Source organism: Pan troglodytes, chromosome 1 (genome assembly GCF_028858775.2).
Source record: "Pan troglodytes isolate AG18354 chromosome 1, NHGRI_mPanTro3-v2.0_pri, whole genome shotgun sequence".
In the NCBI taxonomy this organism is placed as follows: Eukaryota; Metazoa; Chordata; class Mammalia; order Primates; family Hominidae; genus Pan; species Pan troglodytes.
The window spans coordinates 111235098-111256709 of record NC_072398.2 but is presented as its reverse complement, the minus strand read 5'-3'; the positions used below and the strand labels follow the sequence as shown (position 1 = coordinate 111256709).

Below are 21612 nucleotides of genomic sequence, written 5' to 3'. Positions count from 1 at the left end.
TTACTAAAAATACAAATTTAGCCAGGTGTGGTAGTGTGCACCTGTAGTCCCAACTACTCAGGAGGCTGAGGTAAGAGAATCACTTGAACCTGGGAGGCGAAGGTTGTAATGAGCCAAGATCACACCACCGCACTCCAGCCTGGGCAGGAGAGTGAGACTCTGTCTCAAAAAATAAGAAGAAGAATAAAAAATAAAAATAAAAAAGAGTTGCTTGAAATAACATCATTCCCAGGCTGCGGGAACTACAGATGAAGTCACAACTGGTCACATTTGTTTAGAATTTTTTTTTTTTAATTTTTAATTTTTTTGTAGAGACAGGATTTCACCACATTGTCCAGGCTTGTCTCGAACTTCAGGGCTCAAGCGATCTGCCCACCTTGGCCTCCCAAAGTGCTGGAATTACAGGCATGACCCACCACACCCAGCCTAGAGTTTCATATTTTTCAGCCTCTCTGAGTTGCTGCATAACCTCTCCAGAGTTAAATAGGAAGTGAACACTAAGTGTTCTGAATCGAGTTGAAGAAGGAGAGAGGTATCTTGTGTTCATCTTTTTCCCCTCCTGATTCCTGAATCTTCTTGTCTGACATTTCCTCTTGAAAATATGTTTGGACTTTAAGCAGGCGAGATGATTGGAAGAGGAGTTGTGATTAGGAAGGGAAGAAGGTAATGAAATTTGATGTTATTAGACTGTAGGACCAAATAAGAAAAATGGGGGAAACATTCTCAAGACTTCAGTTTACTCCAAAGGTAAAAATCCTAACTCCAACTTGTTCTGTTGCACTAGAATTGCTTTTTCAAGCAATACCTTAGAAGAAATAAACTTTCAAGAAATAACCTTAGAAGACAAGGTTTCTATACTGGCTTGGGTGCTATATAGATATGTGTCCTCTGCCAAATCACATCACATTTCTAGGCTTCAGTTTTCTTAATCATAAAATGAGGTAATTGGACTAAATCAATCCTGGTCACTGCAAACCTACTAAAAATTCCATAATTATAAACAGATCATCTCAATCTTCTTTCTGCTAAAACGCCAACCACATACAATCAAGTTCTTTATTAGAGACAAAGACTGTTACATGAATTGAAAGGACTGGTTGTAAATGGCTCTGTTTGGCAGGGCCCTCTACCAAGATATGGAAATAAGTATCGTCCATGCTAATACTAATACCACTATTATGTGTCAAATTGTGTTCCTACTTTCCAGTACCACAGAATGTGATCTTATTTGGAAATAGGGTCCTTGCAGATGGAATTGGTTATGGTGAGGTCATATTGATGTTGGGTGGGATCTTACTCTAAAATAATTGGTGTCCTTACAAGAAGAGGAGAGAGATATACAGAGAATACCATGTGAAGACACAAAGACACACAAAGAGGAGTCAGCCTGGTGTGGTGGCTCACACCTGTAATCCCAGCACTTTGGGAGGCTGAGGCAGGTGGATCACCTGAGGTCGGGAGTTCAAGACCAGCCTGACCAACATGGAGAAACCCCATCTGTACTGAAAATACAAAAAATTAGCCGGGCATGGTGGCACATGCCTGTAATCCCAGCTACTCAGGAGGCTGAGGCAGGAGAATAGCTTGAACTTGGGAGGTGGAGGTTGTGGTGAGCCGAGATCGCGCCATTGCACTCCAGCCTGGGCAACAAGAGTAAAACTCTGTCTTTAAAAAAAAAAAAAAACACTCACAAGGAGAAAACAGCCATAAGACGACAGAGGTGGGAGATTACAGTGATGCATCTACAAATCAAGGAATGCCGAAGATTGCCAGCAAACCCACAGAACTAGAAGAGGCAAAGGAGGATTCTCCCCTATAGGTTTCAGAGACAGCACGGCCCTGCCAGTGCCCCAGTTTCAGACTTCCAGACTCCAGAACTGTGACACAATAAACTTGTGTTATTTTAAACCACCCAGTTGACGGTATTCTGTTACAGCAGTCTTAGGAAATGAATACGACTACCAATAGTTCACATTCATTGAATGCCAACAGCTAATATTCACGAATATTAATATATTACTGTGGGCCAGTGCTAAGTATTCTATGTACAGAATCTCTTTCAACTGTCACAACAGGCTTATGAAGTTAATACTATTTTTATCTGTATTTTACAGGTGAGGAATGTAAGATCTGGGAAGTTAAGATCATGCCCACAGTCATCTAGGTAAGTGATGAAGTTGGAGCTTTGAGCTGCAGGATCCTTTGGTGTAAGGGTTTAAGGGGATTTCATATATAATATGTGAGGCTTCTGTGGATACCATGCTTTTTACAATATTCACTTTGTTCTGCCTGTTTATAATTTGTTTGTTCAACCAAATTGAATGAATAATAAAGCACTGCAAATTTAACATGTCCCATATGGTATTCTTCATTTTTCTCTTCCAAGCCTCTTCTTCGATTTCCCATTAAAACACCTCCTTCAGATTGGGCATAATGATTCATGTTTGTAATCCCAGCATTTTTGAGGGGTGGGAAACATAGTGAGACCCCACATCTCTATAAAAATCTAAAAAATTAGCTGGCATGTGCCTGTGATCACAGCTACTTGGGATATTGAAGCAGGAGGATCACTTGAGCCCAGGGGTTCAAGGCTGTAGTGAGAGCTATGATCGCACCACTGTACTCCAGCCTGGGAGACTGTGTGAAACCCTATCTCAAAAACAAAAACAAAACCTCCTTCCCCCAGTCTCAGTTGGAGACTGCATTTGTTCAAGCCACAATCCTGAATCATCCTCACTTTCTCCACTCATCCCACCCACAGGAAAAACCAGCAGGTCCTGGCTCCTCGGACTGTGTATTAAATCAGATCCTATCTCACCATCCCTACTGCTGCCTGTCCATCCTAGCCCCCAGCCTTCCTCCTCTGAGTTTACTGCTATCAACAGAAAGAGTCAAACTCTGTAAAATATTTGAAGAGATGTATTCTGAGTCAAATAGGAGTGACCAGTGGTCTGTGACATAGCCCTCAGGAGATCCTGAGAACATGTGCCCAAGGTGGTCTGGGCACAGCCTGGTTTGTTTGTTTGTTTGTTTGTTTTTGAGACAGGGTCTCACTCTGTTGCCCTGGCTGCAGTGCAGTGGTGTGATATCGCTCACTGCAGCCTCAACCTACCAGACTCAAGCAATCCTCCCACCTAAGCCTCCAGAGTAGCTGGGACTACAGGCACGCACCACCACACCTAGCTAATTTTTGTGTTTTTTGTAGAGATGGGGTTTCACCACATTGCCCAGGCTGGTCTCTATCTCCTGAGCTTGAGCGATCCTCCTGCCTCAGCCTCCCAAAGTGCCGGGATTACAGGTTTGAACAACTGCACTGGGCCACAGCCTAGTTCTATACATTTTAGGGATATATTAGACATCAATCAAATATATGTAAGATGTACATTGGTTCAGTTCTGAAAGGTGGGACAACTCGAAGGGGTGAGGATGGGGCCTCCAGGTTATAGGTAGATTTAGAAATTTTCTGATTGGCATTCGGTTGAAAGAGTTAAGTTATTATTTAAAGACCTGGAATCAATAGAAAGGAATGTCTGGGTTATGATGATAAGGGGTTGTGGAAACCAAAGTTTTATTATGCAGATGAAACCTCCAGGTAGCAGGCTTCAGAGAGAATAGATTGTAAATGTTTCTTATCAGACTTAAGGTCTGTGTTGATGTTAATGCTGATCAGCTTTTCCTGAATTCCAAAAGAGAGGAGGGTATAATGAAGCATGTCTGACCCCCTCCCCCGTCATGGGATCCCATTTGGGCATCCCTCACTCTCCTGAAGAGAGAGAGCTGTTCTCCTTTCTTTGTTTTGCCTATTAAGCCTCTGCTCCTAAATCAGCTTCTTGTGTCTGCGTCCTCAACTCCCTTGGTGTGAGACAACGAACCCTGGGTGTTTACCCCAGATAATGATGCCACTTCAGAGAGAGATGAAAAATAAGCAAAAAAAAAAAAAAAAAAAGCTAATTAAAATATATGTAGGCTAATTTTGCCATACTACACGTAGGCATATAACCCCTACCTATATAAGCATTAAGAAAATTGTAACACTTTGAGTTGGTCTGGTGGAATTATCTCCGACCTTCTCTCTGTATCCAGTTACAGCAATAATTCCTAGTTTATCTGCTTTTTGTTATTGGGCCATGAGAAAACGCAGCCAGATCCGGCTTGGTTCCGGGAACGGGATTAGAGGAGTGAGCCTGTATGTAGGCTAACTTTGGAATGCACTTGGCCAAGAGGAGGGTCCGTTCAGATGGTCAGTGGGGCCTTAGAATTCTACTTTTGGTTTAGACTGCAATCCTAACCAGCCTCCCTGCTGGTAGCTTCCACTGTGGCTCCATTCCTCACAAAGCAGCCGGCGTGGGCTTTTGCTGTTTCAATCAGCTCATATTACTCTCCTGCTTAAAACCCTGCAGAGGCTTGTTGTTAGGCTTTGAATGAAACCAACTTCTTCCCTGGTCCACAGGCTCCGATGGTCTGGCCCTTGCCCTCCTCCCTCACCTCATTCTCACTCTCTAACCATACTGCTGCCTCCCTCTTTGTGATCCTCAAACATTCCTCAGGGCGTCTGTACTAAAATACGTTCCCCCTAGAGCTTCACCTGGTGGCCTCTTCTCATTATTCAGGTCTCAGGGCCCTTCCCTGATCCCCAGATTTAAAACAACCCCAGTTCCTAGCCCCACTCTATCTCATTACTCTCCTTCATTTCCTTCATTCTCTGAAAATTAGCCTACATATGTTTTAATTAGCTTTTTTTTTTTTTTTTTTGCTTGTTTTTCATCTCTCTCTGAAGTGGCATCATTGTAAATACCCGGGGTTCGTCATCTCACACCAAGGGAGTTGAGGATGCAGACACAAGAAGTGGATTTAGGAGCAGAGGCTTAATAGGCAAAAGAAAGAAAGGAGAACAGCTCTTTCTCTTGCAGGAGAGTGAGGGGTGCCCAAATGGGACTTCCGGCCTGCAGCAGAGTGCACTGGAGTGCACCGGATTTTATAGACAGGCTTGAGGAGACGGTGTCTGATTTACATATGGCCCACAGATTGGTTGGACCAAGTGTGAGGTTTACATAGCAGGAGGGGACACTGGCCACCCCACTCTAATCTTATTATGCAAATGGGCTTTCCACTTGGCCAGTGCCATGTTGTCTGCTCCCTACTGCACACATGGCTGGAAAGGAAAAGGGAAGATGGAGCCGCCATGTTAGACATGCCTAGCCCCAGGTAGCCTATTGGCATAACTGCCGGCACTCACCTGTGCAAGCTTCTAGTTGGCCTTTCTATGTCTGCAGCTGAATTTTACAGGCTGCTCTTCATTAGAAAAGAAAATGATTTGGGGGCTGCTTTTCATTAAAAGGAAAACCTTACCGAGGACTTCCTTACCCTCACTATTTGCCTAAATAATTCATTTTTAACTCCTATATCATCTCCATTAGGATTGAAACTTCATGGGAGCAGGGGCCTCCTCTATCCTGGTTTACTGCTTCATTCCAATGCCCAGAATAGTGTCTGACACATAACAGGTGCTTCATAAAGGCTGCATGAGTGAAACATAAAGGTTCTCACCCTGGGGTCCATGCTTTTGGTGTCTCTCATGTCTTTTGCTGCTCCTAGTTCAGTGTTGTGGCCCAAACAAGTGTTCATCGAATGCTTACTGGCCGGATGACCAGAGAATTCTTTCTTCTAGAATTTCTGATCTTCTCAAATATAAAATTTTCTGGGTGGTCCCAGTATTTCACATTCAGAAATCCATCACACAGTGCACATAGATGAGACTCAGACATTTGTTTTCCATTTTTTCTCTAGAGGGTATCTCCATGAAGCAAGACAAGGTCATCCTCCACATGCATGAATTGACCTGCCCCAAACTTGGGGCCTAACTGTCCAGCTGAGCTTATATATGTAAGTGCTTCCTGGATTTTTAATTACTTCCAGAATAGAGCACACATTTGGAGCCCCTTCCCAGTCATTCTGCATGTCTTACCACTCCAGTCAAACCGCTTGGTATCTTGAGTTTTTCTGTCGCAGGGGACAAAGAAGAAAACTAAGAACTATATATATTTTTAAATTAAGTCCATATTTGATGCTATTCTCAGATGCATTGAATCTATTTGTAATAAGTGAATGTGGATTTGTATTTCTTAAAATTGTTTTATCGACCGTGCACGGAGGCTCACACCTGTAATCCCATTCCCAGAACCAAGCCGGGTCTGGCTGAATTTTTCATGGCCCAATAACAAGAAGCAGATAAACTAGGACTTTATTGCTGTAACCAGATACAGAGAGAAGGTCGGAGATAATTCCACCAGACCAACTCAAAGTGTTACAATTTTCTTAGTGCTTATTTAGGTTGGGGTTATGTGCCTACGTGTAGTACACCATTCACCTAAGTCTATTGGTAACTAATTTCATTTCAACTAGAAGGTCAGAGGCAGAAAAATGCTTGCTAAGTCCGATTAAGCTGTGAGGGCCCTAGTACCTTAAAGGCCTGTCTACTGTGGTACCAGAGTGATTATTTCTGTCTTATCTCCTTTACAGCTTGGTCTGGAGAGCTGCCTCAGACTCTCCAATGGATCTATTCAAACAGCTGCCTCTGTTACCTTGACTCGTCTCAGATTTCGTCGAACTGAGACAGGTCCTGGCACTAGGAATGTAAGGCTGTCTCTATTATTTTGATTTGCTCCAACAAGGGAGAAGCCCATGCAAGGCTCCTGCTGACCATATGTTTCATTTCTAGCTTTGATGTCTGGATATCGATTTCCCTAGGTTTAACTGTTTGCTCAACGTTAAGGCAGCTCTGTGGAAATTTGTCTGTGTAATTGGAGTGCTATGCAGGCCTGTCTGTGTGGCTGTCTGTCATGCAGGCCTGTCTGTGTGATTGTCAGGGAGAAATGGCCTGCCACAGTCCCAGCACTTTGGAAGGCTGAGGCGGGTGGATCATATGAGGCCAGGAGTTCAAGACCAGCCTGGCCAACATGGCAAAACCCCGTCTCTACTAAAAATACAAAAAAATTAGCCGGGTGTGGCGGCACATGCCTGTAATCCCAGCTACTCAGGAGGCTGAGGCATGAGAATTGCTTGAACTTAGGAGGCGGAGGTTGCAGTGAGCTGAGATCACACCACTGCACTCCAGCCTGGGTGACAGAGTGAGACTCTGTCCCCCCCTAAAAAAATGATTTCTCCATTTCCCTCAATAGTCTTTTTTGCTGGCTGTATTAGTCCATGTTTACACTGCTGATAAAGACATACCCGAGACTGGGAAGACAAAGAGGTTTAATTGGACTTACAGTTCCACATGGCTGGGGAGGCCTCAGAACCATGGTGGGAGGTCAAAGGCACTTCTAACATGGCAGCAGCAAGGGAAAATGAGGAAGATGCAAAAGTGGAAACCCCTGATAAACCCATCAGATCTCATGAGACTTATTCACTACCATGAGAACAGTATGGGGGAAACTGCCGTCATGATTCGAATTATCTCCCACTGGGTCCCTCCCACAACATGTGGGAATTATGGGAGTACAACTCAAGATGAGATTTGGGTGGGGACACAGCCAAACCATATCATTCCGCCCCTGACCCCTCCAAATCTCATGTCCTCACATTTCAAAGCCAATCATGCCTTCCAACAGTCCCCCAAAGTCTTAACTCATTTCAACATTAACCCAAAAGTCCACAGTCCAAAGTCTCACCTGAGATAAGGCAAGTCTCTTCCACCTATGAGCCCGTAAAATCAAAAGCAAGCTAGTTACTTCCTAGATACAATGGGGTTGCCGGTATTGAGTAAATACACCCATTCCAAATGGGAGAAATTGGCCAAAACAAAAGGGTTACAGGGCCCATGGAAGTCCGAAATCCAGCAGGGCAGTCAAATTTCAAAGCTCCAAAATGATCTCCTTTGATTCTATGTCTCACATCCAGGCCACGCTGATGCAAGGGGTAGGTTCCCATAGTCTTGGGCAGCTCCACCCCTGTGGCTTTGCAGGGTATAGCCCCCAACTCCTGGCTGCTTTCTCAGGCTGGCGTGGAGTGCCTGCAGCTGTTCCAGGTGCAAGTAAGTGCAAGCTGTCAGTGGATTCTGAGGTCTGGAGGACAGTGGCCCTCCTCTCACAGCTCCACTAGGCGGTGCCCTCATAGGGACTCTGTGTGGGGTCTCTGACCCCACATTTCCCTTCCGCACTGCCCCAGCAGAGGTTCTCCATGAGGGCCCTGCCCTGCAGCAAACTTTTGCCTGGGCATCCAGGCATTTCCTAATGTCTTCTGAAATCTAGCTGGATGTTCCAAATCCTCAATTCTTGACTTCTGTGCATCCACAGGCTCACCACCACATGGAAGCTGCCAAGGTCTGGGGCTTGCACCCTTTGAAACACTGCGCTGAGCTATACCTTGGCCCTTTTTAGCAAGGGCTAGGGCAGCTGGGATGCAGGGCACCAAGTCCCTAGGCAGCATACAGCATGGGGACCCTGGGCCCAGCCCATGAAACCATTTTTTCCACCTAGGCTTCTAGGTCTGTGATGGGAGAGGCTGCCATGAAGACCTATGACATGCCCTAGAGACATTTTCCCCATTGTCTTGAGGATTAACATTCAGCTCCGTGTTACTTATGCAAATTTCTGCCGCCATCTTGAATTTCTCCTCGAAAACTGGGTTTATCTTTTCTATTGCATCATCAGGCTGCAAATTTTCTGAACTTTTATGCTTTGTTTCCCTTTTAAAACAGAATCCTTCTAACAGCACCCATGTCACCTCTTGAATGCTTTGCTGCTTAGAAATTTCTTCTACCAGATACCCTAAATCATCTCTCTTGAGTTCAAAGTTCCACAAATATCTAGGGCAGGGGAAAAATGCTGCCAGTTGCTTTGCTAAAACATAACAAGAGTCACCTTTGCTTCAGTTCCCAATAAGTTCCTCATCTCCATCTGAGACCAACTCAGCCTGGACCTTATTGCTCATATCAGTATCAGCATTTTTGTCAAAGCCATTCAACAAGTCTCTAGGAGGTTCCAAATTTTCCCACATTTTCCTGTCTTCTTCTGAGCCCTCCAAACTGTTCTAACCTCTGCCTGATACCCAGTTTCAAAGTCGCTTCCACATTTTTGGGTATCTTTTCAACAACACTCCACTCTACTGGTACCAATTTACTGTATTAGTCTGTTTTCATGCTGCTGATAAAGACATACCCAAGACTAGGAAGAAAAAGAGGTTTAGTTGGACTTACAGTTCCACTTGGCTTACGAGGCCTCAGAATCGTGGGGGGGCGAAAGGCACTTCTTACATGGTGGCGGCAAGAAAAAATGAGGAAGATGCAAAAGCAGAAATCCCTGATAAAACCATCAGATCTCATGAGGCTTACTCACTACCATAAGAACAGTATGGGGGAAACCACCCCCATGATTCAAATTATCTCCCACTGTGTCCCTCCCACAACATGTGGGAATTATGGGAGTACAATTCAAGATGAGATTTGGATGGCGACACAGAGACAAACCATATAACCCATTAACTTTTAGGCTCTAAGAGAGGTTCCCAACTCAAAATCCAAGGCAGGGGTGGTGGGAGAGGGAGTCTCTCCAGGTCCCACAGTAAGAACTGCAGCAGTAGGGTTCCTGAAGCCCTTGAAAAGTCTGCAGAAGCAGAGATAGCTGAAGGAAGATTGAGCCTTAGATGGCAAGCCCTGGACTCAGTTGCTGCTGTTCTGAGAAAACAGCATCACACAGGACATAAAGTCTGCAGTGTAGCAGTTTGTATAGGGCCCTGCCCTGCTGTCACCACAGTCACCCATTTCCATTCAGCGTAATTACTCCAAACCAGAAAGGAGAAGGAGGAAAATGATTTAAAGAGAATTAAGTAAACTTATTTATGGTATTTGCCTGTAAGAAGGAAGCAGCAGTATATTTTGAGCAAAGTTACCTTCCAACAAAACTATCCAAATTCTTCCTCTTTTAATCAAAGGTGTTGAGAAAGCAATCTGATTAAGTGTTGTGTTTTGGTTAAGATTCTTTTGGTTAGGCCAGGTGCAGTAGCTCACGCCTGTAATCCCAGCCCTTTGAGAGGCTAAGGTAAACGGATTGCTTGAGTCCAGGCATTCAAGAGCAGCCTGGGCAACATAGCAAGACTCCATCTCTACAAAAAATACAAAAAAAAGTAGCCAGATGTGGTGGCGTGTGCTGGTAGTTCCAGCTACTTGGGAGGCTGAGGTAGGAGAATCACCTGAGCCCCAGGAACTCAAAGCTGCAGTGAGCCATTATTGCACCACTGCACTCCATCCTGGGTGACAGAGCGAGACCCTATCTCAAAAAAAAAAAAGATTCTTTGGTTGTGAATAATAAAAATCTATTTGAGCTAGCTTAAACAAAATAGGAGAATGAATGATATGGATATATGAGTATCTTACAGAACCCAAGATCAGGGAGAAGGTATGTCAGGAGAGAGTTAAACCAGGAGCTGGAAAACCTACAGAAACCAAATCAGCCATTTCTTGTTTTTCTCTCACTCTGGGTTCACAAAGACTCTCACCTCTGCTTCCCTCTGCGTCTCTCTTCCACTCTTCTCTCTCCACAGATGGGCTTTCTCTGCTTCTCTCTAATGAGCAGATAGCATGAGGCAGGGAGGATTCTCAAAGGGATTACTGAGGGCTAGGCATCAGTCCCCCAAAATATCTAATCCATGTCATTACCCCATAATATGGCCCCATGATACATATGGCCACCTTTTCATTCTGCCACTCTTGCTGCTCTGTTCCCTTAACTCCTGTGACCTCAGGTTGTTAAAAATGACTATAATCTGGCCCTTTATTCATAGCTTTTCTTATCTGAGAAAGTATCATTTGTTACTAGAACTTTCTAACAAATACTAAAATCATTTTTCCAGAGTTGTTATCTTCTTCTTCCCAGATGCCTGAACAGGTGTCTCCAAACTCCTAATGCACATTCACTCTCAACCTTGGGAACTGAGTCAGTGGTCCTGGGGCCATTTTAGTTAAGGCTAAGATATTAATGTAATAATAATAATAATAATAATGGGAAAAGGGAAGGAAAGAAGAAGAGGAAGTGGACATGGAAGAGGAACTAGCAATTAATGAACATTTACAACTGCCGGGGATTGTAGCAAACATCTTAGGGACTCAGTGGCCAGTCCCTTCCTCCAGCAATTTAGACACATTGATAGCTATAATTGTATTACACACCCACATTCAGGATCACTGCTGTCCCCTAGAAGTCTCTGCAAGTGCTTGGTTTGATTGCACAAAATATTTCTGATTATTTTCATTTACACAAATAGCTTTCATTTGTACCTAATCACTATGAAGCACAAAGATGATTATGTGCTGATTAAGTTTGCTTTAAGATTAATTTCAACATTAAACTCTGCCCATTATTTTAGGCTTCTTAATTTGTTGTGTGTACAGAATTGATTGTATATTCAAACTTAAAGCAATTAGAGGACACATCATGTCCTGGAATATTAGGATACAATACAGAGGGCGCACAAGTCCTTCCCCAAGCAGTAGAGATAATAGAATATTCTGAACAATTAACCTTAAGATATCTGAATATCTTTTTTTTTTTTTCTTTTTGAGACAGGGTCTCGCTCTGTCACGCAGGCCGGAGTGCAGCAGCATCATCTCTGCTCACTGCAGCCTCTGCCCCGCCAGGCCGAAGCATCAATCTTCCTACCTCAGCCTCCTGAGTAGCTGGCACCACAGGCACGAACCACCACACCCAACTATTTTGTTTGTATTTTTAGTAGAGATGGAGTCTCTGCCTTATTTCCCAAGCTGGCCTCAAACTCCTGATCTCAAGTGATCCTCCGCACCTCAGCCTGCCTCCCAAAGTGCTGAGATTACAGGCATGAACCACGGCACCCAGCCCTGAATATCATTTTGAATTTTAGAGTCATGGAGGTATACGATATGGTCTAGTTGTATTTTTAAGGTGCTAAACAGAGAGGTGGGCAGTAAGATACTGTGGAGGAGTACCGGTACTAACGTCAAATGCCATGGCCAGCCTGCCTGCAACATTACTAGCTATGTTACCTTAGGGAAGTAGGGATGTGGGACTGTGTAGGGGAAACTAATATTTGTTGAATATATACTATTATAAGTACTAGCACTGTCAGATGCTTTAGGAATAGTAGTGGTAGTAATGAGAACAATCATATAGAAACCCAGATAGCTAGCATTTATTAAGGTCTTTGTGTAGGCCATTGATAATGGTTTGGGTGTATGTCCCTGCCCAAATCTCATGTCAAATTGTAATCCCCAATGTTGGAGGTGGGGCCTGGTGGGAAGTGATTGGATCATGAAGGCAGATTTCACCTTTGATAAAGACTCTCACCTTTGCTAGTTCTTGTGATAGTGAGTGAGTTATCATGAGATCTGGTTGTTTAAAAGTGTGTAGCACCTCCCCTCTCTGTCTTCCTCCTGCTCCAGCCATGTAAGGCGTGCCTGCTTCCCTTTTGCCTTCTGCCATGATTGAAAGTTTCCTGAGGCCTTCCCAGCCATGCTTCCTGTACAGCCTGTAGAACCATAAGACAATTAAACCTCTTTATAAATTACCCAGTATCAGGTATTTCTTTATAGCAGTGTGAGAATGGACTAGTACAGCCATGCAATATCCTATTTAATCCTCAAAATAACCCTAAGGGATTGGAGCTATCACGATCCTCATTTTACAGAAGAGGAAACCAAAGCTCCAAGATGCTAAGTAACTTGACTAAGGTCACATTGATAAATCACAGATAGTCTAGATTTGAATCCAAATCTGTTGGGCATCAAAACTTTAGTCTTTCCAGTTCTTCTAGATTATCTCCAAGGTTAAGTAATCCCTAACCTCCCAGAATCTGCTTCCTCATTTATAAAGTTGTATAAAAATATCTTACTTAAAACAAAAGATCTTTTTGTGGCTCAACAAGATCACATACCTGAAATAGCATATATTGTAAAATACTAGAAGATGTAAACTTGCTAGAGACTTAGAAAATTTACCTGATTTCCTTGAGGCAAATAGGTGCATGTTCCTCTCTTCCTCTTTTCCTCTCTCCCTTCCTTCCTGACATCCTGCCTTCCTGCCTTCCTTTCTTTGTTTTTTGTTCTCCCCCTTCCATTCCTTTTGATCCCCTTTTTGTTCTCCTCTGCTTTCTTTCCATCCTGCAACAACTTCATCCCCACCCCGACCCCTGCCTGGTTTAGGAAAGAATTAACCAGAGAGCCCGGGAAAAGTGTGCATTTTAATTAGTCATCTATGATTCATTGGGAAATGGCTTTGTTACTCTGAAGACAGAAGGAGACATGGATTTTCTCACTTACACAGAGCTGGTTGCACACCCAGCAGGGGCTCCAGGCACAGTTGCTAAATGATGAATGATAGCATACCCAGGTAGGTTACTCACTGGATAAATATGAGCAATTTCTTTTTAGGGGATCATCTTCATGCTGAGTCTTGGACACCAACCTGAATTCTCCTATAGAGAAACTGGACATCTGCTCTTGATGGGGTGTAGTGGATAAGGCATAGCACCTGTGATCAGGAGATCTAGATCTGAGTCTCAGTTGTGACACTTTTTTCTGTGTTACCTTGGGAAAGTTATTTACCCTCTCTGAGCCTCAATTTCCTCACTAAAAGGGGATCATGGTACCAACATGTGTTAAAAGAGTATTAAATGAGATAATAAGTACTTTGTAAACAATGTGTTTGTAATTAATCATGAATCTTAGTTTGATTATATGATTATAATTATGTTTTTTTCCAGTAAAGGAAAGAGGGCAGGGATAAAAGGCAGCGAGTGGCCTGAGCTTCTAAAAACTCTCATGAGAAGGATTCATAGAGGGTTCACCTGGTTCCTTCTAGGAGTTTACTCACAGCCTTATAATTTTCATTATTTAGAAAAACAATCACAGATGTCATGTATCACAACTTGCAGAGAACACACCTGCCCCTGAGACAGAGCAATCATGATGATGGTGGGCAGATGGGGTCAATTCTGGGGAACTGGGATTCCTTGTGGGAATGGAGGCCATTTCCCCATGGGTGACTCACAATGGCTGAAGAAGGGAGAGGCAAGTATCTATTATACACAATTAGCAATCACCCCACAACCCTGGCTCATGTGAACCCCACCACCCCCAAAGCTATTGCCTTTTGCATAGTCCTCCACCCCACCTCCATTCCCAACTTCCCAGACACTCATTTTAACGTGCTTTCAGGAGGCAGGAATTCTGGCAGGAGGGAGATATCTCACGAGGTTTGCCCTGAGACACTCCTGCCCCTGACCATGAGGGCAGGCTCCTATCTCCTCCTCCTTGGGTCCAGGTCTGGCCACACCCACATGAGAAGGGAGTGTGATCCCTGAGCATGCCTTGAATGTGGTGTTAGAAAATGGGACCCACATAAAGATTCTGCCACAAAAGTGCTGTATAACTCAGGGCAAATCACTCACTCTCTCTGAGCTTCAGCTTCCTCTGCAGTAAAATGGAGATACTAATACTTGCCCTGACTTCCTCACATTGCTGATGTGAACATCAAATTTAAAAACCAAAACAGGGCCGGGCACGGTGGCTCACGCCTGTAATCCCAGCACTTTGGGAGGCCGAGGCGGGCGGATCACGAGTTCAGGAGATCGAGACCACGGTGAAACCCCGTCTGTACTAAAAATACAAAAAATTAGCCAGGCGCCGTAGTGGGCGCCTGTAGTCCCAGCTACTCAGGAGGCTGAGGCAGGAGAATGGCGTGAACCCGGAAGGCGGAGCTTGCAGTGAGCCGAGATCACGCCACTATACTCCAGCCTAGGCGACAGAGCGAGACTCCATTTCAAAAAAAAAAAAAAACCAAAACAATAGAACAAAAAAAAATCATGAGGACTAAAATGCTGTTTAAATGTTTAGTTTTAGGAGAACAATGAAACAGTTAAGAGCAATAAGCCAGAAGAACACATAGCAATGTGGCTGAATCTTAAAACCATGGTCCTGAATAGAAGACAAGAAACATAATGAGCTATATCACAACCCTATTCACATAAATTAAAAATCCGCAGCCACAAAACAATGATATGTGCTTTTCAAGATTCAACATTAAACAAATTAAAACAGTGATGGGATATAGGGGATGGGGATAAAAAGAATGAATGAATGAATGAATGAATGGCAGAGTTCTTGCATGGACCATTGATGACACTGTGAGATGAGATGAAGGGCAGAATAATCCTGTGTACCTGAGATCCAAGAAAAATGTTTGTTATTATTAAGCATCAGCTTTGTTAAGTAAGGGAATTGACAACACTTTCTTCTGCAGTCTAGTCACTCTTTGATTCATTTATTCAACAAAAGTTGGTTGGGTCCTGACGCAGTGACTCATGCCTGTAATCCTAGCACTTTGGGAGGCCAAGGCAGGAGGATTGCTTGAGCCCAGGAGTTTGAGACCAACCTGGGCAACATACAGAGACCCCTCTCTACAAAAAGTGAAAGAATTAGCCAGACATGGCAGCTTGCGCCTGTGATCCCAGCTGCTTGGGAGGCTGAAGCAGGAAGATCGCTTGAGCTCAGGAGTTTGAGGTTGCAGTGAGCCATGATCGCGCCACTGCACTCCAGCCTGAGTGACAGAGTGAGTCCCTGTCTCTAAAAATATAAATAAATAAACATTGGTTGAACATCTACAACAGGCCAAACTGTGCAGGTACCAGTATTATAAGCTTCCCCCCCAAAAAAGTCCTGCCTTTGTTTACTGACAAGAAAACAAATGCTCACAGTATGGTATGATAGTGTCTGACAGAGATGAGGACAAAGGAACGCAGAGGAAAAGTCCCTCACCCAGCCTGGGGGAGAGGGAGGAGGCTGTGTCAGCGAAGGCTAGAAGAAGGATGCTTGAGCTGTGCTGAAGTATGTGTATGAGTCAATCTGGTGAAGAAGGTAGGGATGTATTTTAGGTATAGGAAACAGCAAGTTCAACAGCACTGACACGTAAAGCAGCAAGCAGCTCAGTACAGGCTAGCATGGACTGTCCCACAGCAGAGACCTGGGGAGGCTGAGGCCAGAGATGCAGCCCACTCTGAAAGGCCTTTGAGACCAAGACAGGGACTTCAGAGATTCCCTAAATGCACGGGAGCCAATGTGGTTTTTACCCAGGAGAACATCACACCCAGATATATGTCTTTAATAGCCACCATGGCCACAATGTGGAGATGGGTTAATGGAGAGAATCTTGGTGTGGGGGAGGCCATTCAGGAGGTTGCATGAACACTGGAGGCCTGAACTAAGGCAGTGGCTGTGGGGATGGAGAGAAGAGACTGAGGCTGTGAGATGGTAAGAAGCAGAGTCCAGGGTTATGTTGACTGGTGTCTGACTGGACATGGAGTAGAGAAGGGGTAAGAGAGGGTCAGAGATAATGTCCAGGTTCCTGATTCAGAAATCAAAGTAGCTGACCATGCCATTCTCCAGAAAATGACATCCAGGAGGAGGGACAGCCTTGGGTAAAGGGTCAGAAGTGCAGAAGGTAGTTGTGCACACAAACACAACTCAGTAGAGGGCTCTGGTCAGAAATATCTATATTTGGCAGCACTGCCATACAAAGCCACAGGAAGAGATGATACATCTGGAAACATTTAGAGGATGAAAAGAGAAGAGGGTCAAGAATGAACCATGCATTTAAGGGACAAGCAAAGGAATTGTAACCTGCAGAAAAAAAGGAAAGAAAAGACCAGAAGAGATGAAATTAAGAATAAGTGAGACCAGTGTGGTGGCTCATACCTGTAATCCCAGGGCTGTGGGAGGCCAAGGCAGAAGGATTGCTTGAGGCCAGGAGTTTGAGACCAGCCTAGGAACCATAACAAGATTCTATCTCTGCAATATGTATGTGTGTGTGTGTGTGTGTGTGTGTGTATATATATATATATATATTTTTTTTTTTTTAATTAGCCAGGTGTGGTGGCGCACACCTGCAGTCCCAGCTACTCAGGAGGCTCGCTTGAGCCCAAGGTTTCAAGGCAGCAGTGAGCCAAGATCATACCACTGCACTCCAGTATGAGTGACAGAGTGAGAGTACCCACACCACTGTGGAGTGAGAAACAGAGAAAGGGGAAGCTGCAGGTGCAGAGAACTTTCAGGAGAGCTGTCTGTAAAAGGAAGGAAGCCAGAACTAGAGAAATCAAGGAAGAAATTGTTAAAGGATGAGAACAACTTGAGTAGATATGGATGAAAGGATTTAGGAGAGAGGAAGAGATTGAAGATGTAGAAGAGAAGGGAAATTTGATGGAAGAAAGTCCTAGCAAAAGAGAGATATGAGGATGGAGGGAAGTGCACAGCTGAAGGAATTCACATGGACTGAAGAAGGGACACCTCCTCCCCTCGGTGCAATGACTTGTCCAGCTTTCTTAGAATAATATTCCATATGTAGCTCTATGCTCCCTATAAAATGAGACTGACATCTGTTAATGAGATTACTGTAAAGCTAATTTCACTTCATTCTTTACCTCATTTCCTCTCTCCCTAACTATCTCCATTAATGACAAGAGCAGTGAGGTGCCCTGAGAAGTAGGAGGCAGTGCCCAGAGCCGACAGGGGTGGGGAGAGGAAAAAGGAGTCCAGCCTATGGTAGGACGTGAGTGGCTTCAACACCCCTCAGAACCCAATGCCTCCACTGAATCACGAAGCAAGCTGAGAAGCCCTGCCAGCTTATGGGGAAAGTGCTGGCTTCCCTAGAATCTAAACCTGTTCTAACTTTCCCCTGGTTCCAGCTCTGGATCCACCTCTACATTTTTAACTCACCCTTGCTCCTTTGGTTTGTGGGATTTTTCTTTTATTGCTGACTTCTGATTCTTGGCTCCTTCTCAAGAGTTTTGTCTTGTGTTCAATTCCTTGATATGCCAGCTTTTGACTACCTTGTCAAAACTCATGTACTTATGCTCCTCCTCATTCAAAAGGGGATTCGAGGGTTGACAAGGGGGTCATAAAGATAAAAAGGGATTATGTCATTGTGCACACATCACAGAGTGTACTTACAGAAACCTAGATGGTGCAGCCTACCACATACCTAGGCTACAAACCTGTACTGCATGTTGCCATACCGAGTGCTGCAGGCAATTGTAACGCTATAGTATTCGGAGATCTAAACATATCTAAATGTAGAAACTGTAAAGTGAAGGTATGGTATAAAAGATAAAAACTGTACACCTGCATAGCGCCCTTACTATGACTGGAGCTTGCAGGACTGGAAGTTGCTCTGGGTCAGTGTGTGAGCAGTGAGAGACTGTGAAGACCTAGGACATTACTGTACCCTACAAGGATTAGAAACACTGTACACTTAGGCTATGCCAAATTTATTTTAAAATTTTCTTTCTTCAATAATAAATTACCCTTAGCTTACTGTAAGTTTTTACTTTATCCACTTTTTAAATTTTTTTAACTCTGACTTTTTCGAAATAACAGCTTGAAACAAACATATTGCACAGCTGTACAAAATATTTCCTTTATATTCTTATTCTATAAGCTTTCTTCTACTTAAAAAAATTCTAAATATTTTTACTTTGTAAACTTTAAAAAAAAATTAGACACAAACACATTAGCCTAGGTCTACACAGGGTCAGGATCATCAATATCACTGTCTTCCTCCTGCACGTCTTCTCCCACTGGAAGGTCTTTAGGAGGAATAGCACACACAGAGCTATCATCTCCTATCATACCAAAGCCTTCTTCTGGAATACCTCCTGAAGGACCTGTCTGAAGTGAAGCTGTTTTACTGTTAACTTTTTTTTAATAGGTAGAAGGAGTATACTCTAAAACAATGATTAAAAGCATAGTAAATACATAAGCCAGTAACACAGTTATTTACTATAACTATCAAGTATTACATACTGTATGTAATTGTATGTGCTAGAATTTTACATGACTGGCAGTGCAGTAGGTTTGTTTACACCACATCACCACAAACACGTGAGTAATGCATTGTACTCTGACCTCATTAGGCAATAGGAATTTTTCAGCTTCATTACAATCTTATGGGACCACTGTGGTCTGTGTGGTTCATCACTGACCAAAACATTGTTATGTGGCATGTGACTGTATATCAGTACATATGTTGATCAGATTTACACTATAATATATTGAGAGGAGATGAAGAAAGTGACTGTGAGAGATAATAAATGTTTATTGTTTTAACCTACTAAGTTTTGTGGTAATTTTTGTTTCTCACTACAAAAATGGAAAAGTGGAAAATAAATAGACAATGTCTAAAACAGAAAAAAGTAGCAATATAAGCTTGTTATTTAGAGACATGAAAGTGATATCCCAAAAAAGCTGACAACAGTTGGAGCTGGAGGATGTACTTCTAAGATGGCTCACTCACACAGCTGGCAAGTGAGCTCACACTGCTGGCTGTTAGCAGGTGGCCTCAGTTCTTCACCACATGGACCTCTCCATTGTGCTGTTTGAGTGTCTTCACAACATGGCAGCTGACTTCCTCCTGAGTGGGCAGTATAGGAAAGGACATAGTGGAAGCCACAATTCCTTTCATGACCTAGACTGAGAAGTCACATTCTGTCATGTCTGGTATATCTTATAGCTCCACAGGTCAGCCCTATTCTATATGGGAGGTGACTACACAAAGGCATGACTTACTAACACGCAAGGATTGCTGGGGGCTATCTGGGAGGTTGCCACGCAAGTATTCAAAAAGTGGAAATTTGCCTGACACACTGAACCTCATCCTTAATTCTCTTAATGATAAGTACATAAAGAGGGAGGCCAGTGGCATAACTGCTTAGCCTTGTTCAATAGAGCTAGCCAGCCAGAGGCCAAAACCATATGTTCAGGTCTCTGAAGGTCTGACTTATCTGTGAATAAGACTAATGGAATCTAGAGGAATGGTGGGAATGCATGTCTTTTATCTCTATTAATGCTATTTTTTGCAACCAAGCATTTGGTAAATTTTGAGCTGCAGGGAGCTCAGTGTTATGCTGACAAGTACATGGGGTTCAGCTCCTCCCTGTTACCAATTAAGGGCAGCCTTATTCTTTAATAGGCTGGGTTGGAGATGGGCTGTCAGCCTCCTGTGAAAGTGCAGGAGCTTAGCTAGGGCACATGCTTGGCTGGAAGGAGAGCCTCTTGCATGTAATACCTGTCCTAGATGCAGACAATCTTGGCATTTAGGGCACTCCAACTTTAAATCCATGCCCTTCCTCCTTGTCCAAGATCAGAAAAATAATTTATTTCTTCTTTTTAATTCTATCAACGCTTCAAAGTCTAGCTCTAAAGTCCCCCCATCCCCCACCCCCCACATCCAGCCTCCCTCACTGCCTTCATGTCTGCTCTTCTGCCCCCTCCAGACCAGTATCCAGGCCTCTTGGGCCTCTTTCCTGCTCCCCTGTGCAACCTTACTGATACAGAGGCAATTAACCAAGACTGCCAAGGAAAGTTGGGTACAAAGCAGGACTCATAAGCAAACAGATGTGGACATATTGACTCCAACAAACAGCACTGTTTCATTCAGATGTGGGACAAACCCAGATACCCCTGTCAGCTTGTACCTTCCCAGACCTCAGGTTTGCTCAGAAGCCCTCTTACCTTTACAAAGTGTGCCTTTAGAAAAGGATGATTCCAGGGGCACAGAGACACCCAGAAATGATACTCAAAATTATGTGTTTGTTCAGGCATTTCTTTTTCCTAGAAAATGCCTGAACATTTTCATCAGATTCTCAAGGCCCAAAGAGGTTAAGATTCCTTGTCAGTGGACACAAACCACGGCGTGCAGGCCAGATGGGGCCCTGTGAGGTTACTGGTTTGGACCACATACGGTTTTGGGAGTTTTGGCAACGTTTAAAAGTCAGATGATTTTGCGCAAAAATCCAGATTCCTGGCTTTTAAAAAAAATTGAAAAATGAAGCAACCTTGAGCCCACATCCCCTGGTGGCAAAAACTGGCTGGCCCAGGGCAGCAGCTGCCCTTCAGATGGGGCAGGGGCTCCCCACAGTCCCCAGTGGACACATTTCTTTTTGATGATTTTGTCTGCCATCTCCTAGTTTAGGTCCTTTGTTTAAGATCTTCAGAAACTGGTGAGTGTTTCTCCCAGCAGTTGGTTTTCATTGATTTCAAGCCACTGTTCTCCATCTTCGGTAACTCTCCCCACCCAGCACCACACTTTCAACAGGAGCACACCCTCATGCACACCTTGGGGGGCAGGGAGCTCTTCTTTCTGCTGTGACATTTCATTACCTGTCAGAAAGACCGACCTGAGCAGGGTGCTCCTGCTGCAGTCTACCTGGCTGGAAACCAGACAGGCACCAACCCTGAGAGCCTGTTCACCTTGGTTTCTGGAATGGACATTAACAACCTCAATTTGCTCTAGATGTGACAGCTGTTGATATGGTTTGGCTCTGTGTCCCCACCCAAATCTCATCTCGAACTGTAATCCCCAGGTGTTGAGGGAGGGACCTGGTGGGAGGTGATTGGATTATAGGGGTGGTTTCCCCTATCCTGTTCTTGTAATAGTGAGTCTTTGCGAGATCTTACGGTCTTAAAAGTAGCACTTCCCCTTCACTCTCTGTCTCTGTCCAGCAGCCATGTAAGACGTGCCTTGCTTCCCCTTCTCCTTCTGCCATGATTGTAAGTTTCCTGAGGCCTCCCCAGCCATGCAGAACTGTGAGTCCATT

The 21612-nt window shown here is 44.0% G+C and overlaps 1 long non-coding RNA gene across 1 annotated transcript; it reads left to right on the top strand.

Annotated features, from left to right (window-relative positions):
- Positions 1–5794: 5794 nt before the first annotated feature.
- LOC107967893 (uncharacterized) lies at positions 5795–13605 on the top strand. Its single transcript, XR_001708678.2, has 3 exons — positions 5795–5883; positions 6520–6633; positions 13397–13605. It is a non-coding gene; the product is annotated as an uncharacterized LOC107967893 (long non-coding RNA).
- Positions 13606–21612: the final 8007 nt, after the last annotated feature.